The sequence below is a fragment of the Oncorhynchus gorbuscha genome, linkage group LG07 (genome assembly GCF_021184085.1).
Source record: "Oncorhynchus gorbuscha isolate QuinsamMale2020 ecotype Even-year linkage group LG07, OgorEven_v1.0, whole genome shotgun sequence".
Classification (NCBI taxonomy): Eukaryota; Metazoa; Chordata; class Actinopteri; order Salmoniformes; family Salmonidae; genus Oncorhynchus; species Oncorhynchus gorbuscha.
This window is the reverse complement of record NC_060179.1, coordinates 66,500,096-66,511,639: the sequence shown is the minus strand read 5'-3', so window position 1 is coordinate 66,511,639 and position 11,544 is coordinate 66,500,096. Positions and strand designations below refer to the sequence as shown.

Genomic DNA, 11,544 nt, shown 5'->3' with positions numbered 1-11,544 from the left:
CAGGTCAGATCTGAGCGCATTCATGTTGGTAAATATAGGATATCCATAGCTCATCCAAACAGCTCCATCACATGGTAGGTAGTCATTGGGGGATTGATTTTTTTATGGCTCACTTGTCAGTTCTTTAGGGGCCTGCCTTTTGCTTTTTCCTAGCAATTGGTTGCTATGCTGCTACTGTTTTCATGATTTTGTTGATGCAGTGTATGAGATTCATAGGCCTTATCAACCTGGTCACTCACACCTATAGGCGACAGTACAGTCTAGTTCACACAATAATCTAAGTAATACACAAAAGTAGTTCCCTGCATGCTGGTTTTCCTGCCCCCTGTTTTCTAATGAGGCAGAAAGAAAAACATTTGACCTTTTTTGAATGTATAAAAAAACATATTTACTCATGTCTCTACTTCAATAATATAACTTACTTCAGTAATATCAGTGCCAGTTCGAGGTGGCCTTCTCTTTACCCTTATACAATACAAACACAAATAGCTTCTTCCCGCCCCTGTTTCGGTAAAAAGCTGAGGGATGGGGCTAAAGAAATGTAATCACTCTCAAATTCATGTACAGAGATATGAATGCAAGGAATGACCATCCATGATATCAAAATAATAGTTTTAACCATGTTTTGAGGCTGTATAGTGTTTGTTTACATTTACTTTGTTTACAAACATTGGAGTAAAACAAGCATATATTTTGGGTTCTGAAAGAGTACGACAGTTGAACTAAGCTCATGAGACATTTCTAAGCTATATTCTTCAAGAATTAATGGGTACATATCATGTAGCTACTGCTGATTGCCCATTTAATGGACAGTTAACTGCATGTCAAATTGTTGTTGTGCTAACCTTACAGCTTGAGAATATGCCTGCCTACCCCAACTTCAGTGGCAGATTGTATATCTGTTATGGAGAGATCATGGGAATAGAGAAATCTGCACCCCATGATCCTTCAGGAGTCTCACAGGCAGCACAACATCTGAGTGCAGAGCGGAGCGGTGTGAGGGATTACAGCTGCCTGAAGCACCTGAGGGAAGGTGTGTGCAGTGGAGCTGCTGTGTGCGAGGTAGACTTTGCTTTGGCATAGAGAGTGATGTTCATCCCCAATAGCACCCTATTCTCTGTTTAGTACACTATTTTTGACCAGGGCTAAAAAAAACAGTGCACTAAATAGGGAAGAGGGTACCATTTGGGATGCAGTGAGAGAGAGGTGCTGGAGTTTCAGTGGATTAGTAGGGGATGCAGAGGACATACTTCACTCTCGCTGGCATAACACTGCTTCAGCTCTGCATGACTGCTGATCGCTCCAAATCAAATTTAACCCTAATTAATCTCTCCTCCTGCCTGCCTCTCTGGATGCTTCCCAAATGGCATCCCTTTATAGTGCACTACTTTTGACCAGGACCTATAGGGCTCTGGTCAAAAATAAGTACACTATTTATTTAGGACATAGATTCTGTCAAAACCCACACACTGGAACCGGCAGCCCTGGGCTGGGCACACACCTGGCTGGGGCATTTATCACTGCTATACTGCAGCCTCAGCCATCCTACTGTAATATAGTACGCTACAGCACAGACACATTATATAGTATGTGCACATTATATTAGTGCACCAGTTACACCTACAGATCACATTTGGAATAACAACAAAATAATAACTTCTATATAATGTATTTGACATACAGTGCCAGTATTGAGGCGTATGCATTGTGTCATGTTGATGCAATGTTTTTACAACAACAGTGTTCAATAAGCAACGTTTCTATCTAGAAAATCCTTTCAGTAGAAAATGATCAATGTGTTGACCCCCCCCCCCCCCCCCAGAGAATTGGCATACTAAAGCTGTTTTTTCTCAATAAAATGTAGAGAGAAATTTCCATCCTGACTTGAAAGAACCAGTAGGCTAGTAGGCCAAATATCAAATATATTAAGCTGTAGTTTATTGACTTGCGGCTTGCCTATAGGTTTAGCAGTAAAACAGGTAGCTTGGAGTGAATCTCCTGCAGACTGCATTTTTATAACATAATTCCCTTACATCAAATGCTTTGATCCTGGGGGGGAATGGGCCGAGGTTTTTGATTGACATCGACCTTGTCCCCTCTTGAATAATTATGACCGGTTTAGACATTAGTGCCTCCCATTCTCATGATTTATTCATCGGCTTCAAGCTTGCTGTGCACTGCTCTGGTCAATCAGAGGTTGCACCGGTAGGCGTGCTAGCGATCCATACATAGGTTACTGCAGTTGTGGCACATATGACTTTCTGTTGTGAATCGGTCCGGCAACTATAGTTGCTCGGTTGAAGTTACCTGCAGCCGTGGGATTGGCTTCCTCCGAGTGGCGCGTGCATGTAGACGGTATTCTATTTGGCCTTTAGATCTATTTATCTTTATATTATGGCCGAATTAGACTATTGGAAATAGAAAGTCCATAGACATTTCAGTTCAGTATATTTGGCTATGCGGTGTAGCTTTTTTATTCGCTCTGTTGTGGTAGCAGGCTAAGGTAACGTCAGCTGTATAGCGAGCAATTTCGCCTGAGGATCCCAAAGAAACCGTCTGGTTGCAGTTCTCTACAGCGGCTACCGGTTGTCGGCAGGCTATTTGCTGCAACTGATGCGAAGCGGCTAGTGAGGCTGGAGAGAGAGTCAAGCAAGGTAAGGCTACTGTAGGGGTAATCTGTTTTATTTAGGCAGTAGGCTTGACATTAATCTAAATTTAATCTTTGTGAAATCCATTTTTTTTAAACGGACACAAATTATATTTCCACCCTGATCGAAATTGCCTGTCAAAGCTGTAGCCAGTAGCCATCCTCCCCACCCCCTACAAAAACAAATGTTCAGTACAGTGTAAGCAAATTGTTGAAAAATGCCAACAGGTTACATTGTATCATGTTTGCGTCCACAACTGGATTACAGTATCCCAATTTGCATGTGCATTTCCATGTGAAAATCAATGCTTGGCATTATTCCACACCACTGTTCTGGTTCTAACAATGGGAGTTATCAGTTATTGTCAAACTGCTGGACTGGATTATCTTAACTTCAACAGGCAGCTACTAATATGAAATGTAGTTACCGTTGGATACATAGGAAAGTAAATGTATTCTGTAATATTCTATTCAGTAGCTACTGCTTGTCTCTACACTTGACTACAAGCCAAACTAAAATATATCACACCATGACAAAGAGCTGAGCATAATAATCTCAGTAGGCTAGTTTATAGTAAGGAGTAGTTATAGATTGTTACACCAGATAATGTGATTTAACCAAATATTTTTGCTATCCATTACTGGGAGTTACAGGTTAGGCACCGTTTGGTGTAGCACTGAGAATTTTCAACCAACCTTACCGATAGTATCTTCATTCTGGATTTGGCCAAACATGTATCTTTGCAGGTGGTGTATTTGAATTTAGAAAATGCTCCATTATTAAAATAAATATTTGTTTTGCTCCATGAAGTAATCCAACAATGTGTAGTATTAGTATTTAGTAGTATTTTTGGGGGTCCAAACAGGAAACAAAACACACAAAATAAAATACTTATCTATATTATGTTATTATATAAATTAACACTATATCATACTACATAATCTCCTGCCTCTGCCTCGCGCTTCAGAAACAGGAAATGGCTCCTGCTCTATGAGCCGTTATGGATTACACAAGGATTCGTACAAGGCCACCCACCTACAAAATACAATAAATAATACAGTGCAAATTACAATACAAAATATATAAAAATAGCTCTTCACATGTCTCCACAGTCCCCATGTGCTGTAAGGGGTTCTTTTGTCAGCTTAAAAAAAATATATGTTTCTATTGCTAGCTTGAGTTACCTGGGTTACCAGATTTCCATGTAGTCATGGCTCTATTTAATATTGTACGTTTCCCAGCCTCTGTTGTGGACCTGGGTACTATGAAGAGACCTCTGGCTGCATGTCTTGTGTGATACCGATGAGTGTCCGAACTGTGTGCCAAGTGCTTGAACAGACAGTGTGATACCTTCAACACATCACCACCTCACACAAAGACCAATAGTAATGCAGTCAATATTGAGCCAGGAAAGATTGACATGAGTGTTACTGACATTCTGAGACGTCAAGAAAGCAGAGCGTTATCATGGACAGACCTCTTCCTATTTTAGCAAGCTTTGAGTCGATATGTTTTGACCATGACAGTTTGCTATCTAGGGTTACACCCAGGAGTTTAGTCTCTACTTGCTCAATCGCCACATTATTCAATAATGGATCTAGATGAGGTTTATGGTTGAGCGAGTGATTTGTTCCAAAAAATATTATTTTAGTTTTCAAGATATTTAGCACCAGCCTATTTGCTAGTTAACCATTCTATTTACTTTACTGCCGTAGCCGACATGTATATACTTTTGAGTCATCAGCGTACATAGACGCAGCCTTTATTCAAGGTCAGTGGAAGGTCATTAGTAAAAACAGTACAATGATGGCCCAAGCTGGCTGCCCGGCAGGCTTCCGGGTTAAGCGGGCATTGTGGATTGGCTGGGTTGTGTTTCGAAGGACGCACGGCCCTCGACCTTCGCCTCCCGATTCCGTACAGGAGTTGCAGCGATGGGACAAGACTAACTACCAATTGGATACCACAAAATTGGGGAGAAAAAGGGGTAAAAACAATATACACGTAAAATAAACTCTCAATCCATGATAAGGCAGTGGTTGCAAATCCATAACACCTATGTATTTTCAGCAATAGGTTATGATGACAATGATATCAAAAGCTGCACTAAAGTCAAGCAAAACAGCTCCCACAATCTTCTTACTATCAATTTCTTTCAGCCAATCATCAGTCATTTGTGAGCGTCTGCTAAATGACTTAAATGTCATGTAAATGTAATGCTGAGCATGTTGAGTGCCCTTCCCTATAAGTATGCTGAAAGCCTGTTGTAAATTTGTTTTCTGTACAATAACATTGCACTTGGTCAAGCATTGTACTTCAAAAGGTTGCTAAGCACAGGTAACAGACTGATTGGTTGGCTGTTGGAAGCATTAAAGGGTGCTCTGCAATTCTTGGGCAGCAGAATGACCTTTGCCTCCCTCCAGGCCTGAAGGCACACACCGTCTTCTAGGCATGCATTGAAGATGTGGCAAACAGGAGTTGCAATTTATTCTATTACCAACCTCAGCAATTTACCATCCAGGTTTGTCAGTACCAGGTGGGTTGTCCTTATTTATAGAGAGAAGATATGAAATAGACAAGTATTACGTCATGGAGCAAAACATTTATTTATTTTATTAACGGAGCATTTTCTAAATTCAAACACCATCTGCAACTGGACACGGACATTTTAGAAGATACATGCTTGGCCGAATCATGAACAAAGATGGTATCGCAGTTAAGATTGGTCGTGCTACACCAAACAGTAACTAATCTGTAATGCACACTAATGGATACCAAAAATCTTTGGTATAATCACATTATCTGGTGTAACAATCTGTAGCTAAGTAAGTAGCTGTTCCTACTTGCTGTGTGGCTTCAGGTCAACACTTACCTCATTCTGCCTTTTATCTGACATTTGCTGACGGCACAACAGTGGTAGGCCTAATCACCAACAACAATGAGACAGCCTATAGGAAGGAGGTTAGAGACCTGGCAGTGTGGTTCCAGGACAACAACCTCTCCCTCAACGTGAGCAATACAAAGTAGCTGATCGTAGACTACAGGAAAAGGAGGTCATCACCACATCACCAACAAACTATCATGGTCCAAACACACCTCGACAGTCGTCAAGAGGACACGACAACACCCCTTTCCCCTCAGGAGACTGAAAAGATTTGGCATGGGTCCCCAGATCCTAAAAACGTTCTACAGCTGCACCATTGAGAGCATCCTGACCGGTTGCATCACCGCCTGGTATGGCAACTGCTTGGCATCTGACCGTAAGGCTCTACAAAGGGCAGTGTATACGGCCCAATACATCATTGGGGTCCTACTGTCATCCAGGACCTATATACTAGGCGGTATCAGAGGAAGGCCCCCCCTTTGTTTTTACACTGCTGCTACTCGCTGTTTATTATCTATTCATAGTCACTTTACCCCAACCTATATGTACAAACTATCTCAACAAACCTGTACCCCACACATTGACTCTGTGCCGGTACCCCCTGTACAGTATATAGCCTCGTATTTGTTATGTGTTTTTATTTTTTTACTTTAGTTTATTTAGTAAATATATTCTTAACTCTATTTCTTGAACTGCATTGTTGCTTAAGGGCTTATAAAGTAAGCATTTCACGGTAAGGTTCATGTGACAAAAACAATGTAATTTGGTTGGATCCCCCTGACAGGGTCTTATGTGGCAATGAAATGGTTCAACAAAGAGGCATCTATTAGGCTATAGTGCCTGTTGTTTTACACATCTATCAGGCTATCGTGCCTGTTGTTTTACACATCTATCATTCTATAGTGCCTGTTGTTTTACACATCTATTAGGCTATAGTGCCTGTTGTTTTACACATCTATTAGGCTATAGTGCCTGTTGTTTTACACATCTATTAGGCTATAGTGCCTGTTGTTTTACACATCTATCAGGCTATCGTGCCTGTTGTTTTACACATCTATCATTCTATAGTGCCTGTTGTTTTACACATCTATTAGGCTATAGTGCCTGTTGTTTTACACATCTATTAGGCTATAGTGCCTGTTGTTTTACACATCTATTAGGCTATAGTGCCTGTTGTTTTACACATCTATCAGGCTATCGTGCCTGTTGTTTTACACATCTATCATTCTATAGTGCCTGTTGTTTTACACATCTATCAGGCTATAGTGCCTGTTGTTTTACACATCTATCATTCTATAGTGCCTGTTGTTTTACACATCTATTAGGCTATAGTGCCTGTTGTTTTACACATCTATTAGGCTATAGTGCCTGTTGTTTTACACATCTATCATTCTATAGTGCCTGTTGTTTTACACATCTATTAGGCTATAGTGCCTGTTGTTTTACACATCTATTAGGCTATAGTGCCTGTTGTTTTACACATCTATTAGGCTATAGTGCCTGTTGTTTTACACATCTATTAGGCTATAGTGCCTGTTGTTTTACACATCTATTAGGCTATAGTGCCTGTTGTTTTACACATCTATCATTCTATAGTGCCTGTTGTTTTACACATCTATTAGGCTATAGTGCCTGTTGTTTTACACATCTATTAGGCTATAGTGCCTGTTGTTTTACACATCTATTAGGCTATAGTGCCTGTTGTTTTACACATCTATCATTCTATAGTGCCTGTTGTTTTACACATCTATTAGGCTATAGTGCCTGTTGTTTTACACATCTATTAGGCTATAGTGCCTGTTGTTTTACACATCTATTAGGCTATAGTGCCTGTTGTTTTACACATCTATCAGGCTATAGTGCCTGTTGTTTTACACATCTATCATTCTATAGTGCCTGTTGTTTTACACATCTATTAGGCTATAGTGCCTGTTGTTTTACACATCTATTAGGCTATAATGCCTGTTGTTTTACACATCTATCAGGCTATAGTGCCTGTTGTTTTACACATCTATCATTCTATAGTGCCTGTTGTTTTACACATCTATCATTCTATAGTGCCTGTTGTTTTACACATCTATCAGGCTATCGTGCCTGTTGTTTTACACATCTATCATTCTATAGTGCCTGTTGTTTTACACATCTATTAGGCTATAGTGCCTGTTGTTTTACACATCTATTAGGCTATAGTGCCTGTTGTTTTACACATCTATCAGGCTATAGTGCCTGTTGTTTTACACATCTATCATTCTATAGTGCCTGTTGTTTTACACATCTATCATTCTATAGTGCCTGTTGTTTTACACATCTATCAGGCTATAGTGCCTGTTGTTTTACACATCTATCAGGCTATAGTGCCTGTTGTTTTACACATCTATCAGGCTATAGTGCCTGTTGTTTTACACATCAGGCTATAGTGCCTGTTGTTTTACACATCTATTAGGCTATAGTGCCTGTTGTTTTACACATCTATCATTCTATCGTGCCTGTTGTTTTACACATCTATCATTCTATAGTGCCTGTTGTTTTACACATCTATCAGGCTATAGTGCCTGTTGTTTTACACATCTATCAGGCTATAGTGCCTGTTGTTTTACACATCTATTAGGCTATAGTGCCTGTTGTTTTACACATCTATCATTCTATAGTGCCTGTTGTTTTACACATCTATTAGGCTATAGTGCCTGTTGTTTTACACATCTATCATTCTATAGTGCCTGTTGTTTTACACATCTATTAGGCTATAGTGCCTGTTGTTTTACACATCTATCAGGCTATAGTGCCTGTTGTTTTACACATCTATCATTCTATAGTGCCTGTTGTTTTACACATCTATTAGGCTATAGTGCCTGTTGTTTTACACATCTATCAGGCTATAGTGCCTGTTGTTTTACACATCTATCAGGCTATAGTGCCTGTTGTTTTACACATCTATCATTCTATAGTGCCTGTTGTTTTACACATCTATTAGGCTATAGTGCCTGTTGTTTTACACATCTATCATTCTATAGTGCCTGTTGTTTTACACATCTATTAGGCTATAGTGCCTGTTGTTTTACACATCTATTAGGCTATAGTGCCTGTTGTTTTACACATCTATTAGGCTATAGTGCCTGTTGTTTTACACATCTATCAGGCTATAGTGCCTGTTGTTTTACACATCTATTAGGCTATAGTGCCTGTTGTTTTACACATCTATTAGGCTATAGTGCCTGTTGTTTTACACATCTATCAGGCTATAGTGCCTGTTGTTTTACACATCTATCATTCTATAGTGCCTGTTGTTTTACACATCTATCAGGCTATAGTGCCTGTTGTTTTACACATCTATCAGGCTATAGTGCCTGTTGTTTTACACATCTATCAGGCTATAGTGCCTGTTGTTTTACACATCTATCAGGCTATAGTGCCTGTTGTTTTACACATCTATTAGGCTATAGTGCCTGTTGTTTTACACATCTATCAGTCTATAGTGCCTGTTGTTTTACACATCTATCAGGCTATAGTGCCTGTTGTTTTACACATCTATCAGGCTATAGTGCCTGTTGTTTTACACATCTATTAGGCTATAGTGCCTGTTGTTTTACACATCTATTAGGCTATAGTGCCTGTTGTTTTACACATCTATCAGGCTATCGTGCCTGTTGTTTTACACATCTATCAGGCTATAGTGCCTGTTGTTTTACACATCTATCAGGCTATAGTGCCTGTTGTTTTACACATCTATCAGGCTATAGTGCCTGTTGTTTTACACATCTATCAGGCTATAGTGCCTGTTGTTTTACACATTTACATTACATTTAAGTCATTTAGCAGACACTCTTATCCAGAGCATCTATTAGGCTATAGTGCCTGTTGTTTTACACATCTATCAGGCTATAGTGCCTGTTGTTTTACATCGGCTGTGATTGTTATGAATACTGTATAGTTCTCTAATAATTGTGGAATGTGAGATAGAGGAATTTGCAAGCTTCCTGCTGAGCTGGAGCAGATTTAAAAACAAAATAGTTTATTACATTTGTCCTGAGATTTGTTCTCCACAAAATATGCTAAAATACCTTTTGCAGAGACTATCAATTTACCTTATATTCCCCATTATCAGGTAACAAACAACTCCTTCCTGACTCAAGTGCAACATATAACAATGATCCTACAAAGATGCATTTCTATAAGATTCCTCAGACATAAATACATGTAAAATAAGATGGTGGAGCTCTCATTACATGGTTATTCTATGAGAATGGCTGCTTCACTGTGTAGTGTTCTGCTGTTCTCTCTGTTGAAAGCTGAGCTCCCTATCAGCAGATGAAAGACAATCATCTCCACAGCATTTCTCAAATCCTATCAGAGACATGCACTACGGTAAGTGTACCTATTAAGCCGACTTCGATCTTTGAATTCAAATAAAACTTAAACATTTAAAAAAAAGTCAATCAGATGTTTTATAATGAAGCTATTGGCAATGATGTGTAACTTCCAACTAGTGGCCATTTTCAAAGCTGCAAAACAACTTGTGTTGAGGACTAAGATAAACATATTTTTCAGATAAAAAAACAACTCATAAGTGATACTACTTTATCTAAAATGAAAAGATGAATGTGCTGATATTTGCACATGATAGCCTATTTCATGAGCATTCATTACTATTTATTGCCAATTGAAAATGTGTTTTTCATGCTAGCAGTCATGGCTGCATGTCAGTCTCACAGTAGCAACAACTTGTTGAAGTACAAGATAATAGATTTCAGGCATTCACAGCTTCCATCTTTAAATGTATTTTGTCTTATTTTACTGGTAGATGAAACTTGCATTGTTATACATAAATGCCAGTTTTGTAAATTTGACATTTATCTCTGGCTTAAAGGGTAGCACAGAAAGCATTCCCTCGAAACAGAATGAAAAATGACAATAAAGCAATATTGTTCAATAGGATCAATACTAACTTTGCATAATATTGTAGTCTGTGTATAAAAACTATTTATACCCCACACCATTAGTTTCTATATATTTTGGGTAGTCTTTGCTATTCTGTCTTTTTCACCATAAATTACTGTTGTTCATATTAAGCACAGTATGCTCCTATTAAGCCTGGTTTGCATTGAAACACATGTGGAAAGTGTGTTGACATAAATACACTGCTCAAAAAAATGAAGGGAACACTAAAATAACGCATCCTAGATCTGAATGAATGAAATATTCTTATGAAATACTTTTTTCTTTACATAGTTGAATGTGCTGACAACAAAATCACACAAATTATCAATGGTAATCAAATTTATCAACCCATGGAGGTCTGGATTTGGAGTCACACTCAAAATTAAAGTGGAAAACCACACTACAGGCTGATCCAACTTTGATGTAATGTCCTTAAAACAAGTCAAAATGAGGTTCATTTTGACTTGTGTGGCCTCCACGTGCCTGTATGACCTCCCTACAATGCCTGGGCATGCTCCTGATGAGGTGGCGGCAACTCCTGGACAGTCTGTGGTGCAATGTGACATTGGTGGATGGAGCGAGACATGATGTCGCAGATGTGCTCAATTGGAATCAGGTCTGGGGAACGGGCGGGCCAGTCCATAGCATCAATGCCTTCCTCTTGCATGAACTGCTGACACACTCCAGCCACATGAGGTCTAGCATTGTCTTGCATTAGGAGGAACCCAGGGCCAACCGCACCAGCATATGGTCTCACAAGGGGTCTGAGGAGCTCATCTCAGTACCTAATGGCAGTCAGGCTACCTCTGGCGAGCACATGGAGGGCTGTGCGGCCCCACCAAAGAAATGCCACCCCACACCATGACTGACCCACCGCCAAACCGGTCATGCTGGAGGATGTTGCAGGCAGCAGAACGTTCTCCACGGCTTCTCTAGACTTTGTCACGTCTGTCACTTGTGCTCAGTGTGAACCTGCTTTATTGGGGGTGTCTTGCTAATTGCCCAAAGACCCAAAGACCTGTTGTCTATTCCATTTGCACAACAGCATGTGAAGTTTATTGTCAATCAGTGTTGCTTCCT

General features: G+C 39.7%; 1 protein-coding gene across 6 annotated transcripts in view; it reads left to right on the top strand.

Moving 5' to 3' along the window:
- Positions 1-2,264: 2,264 nt before the first annotated feature.
- tanc2b (tetratricopeptide repeat, ankyrin repeat and coiled-coil containing 2b) overlaps positions 2,265-11,544 on the top strand; it is a 258,109-nt gene continuing 248,829 nt past the window's right edge. For all 6 annotated transcript variants that reach the window (XM_046357226.1, XM_046357225.1, XM_046357223.1 and 3 more), the window contains exon 1: positions 2,265-2,654. The gene's annotated coding sequence lies outside the window, so the exon portion shown is untranslated. The remainder of the gene's footprint in view (positions 2,655-11,544) is intronic.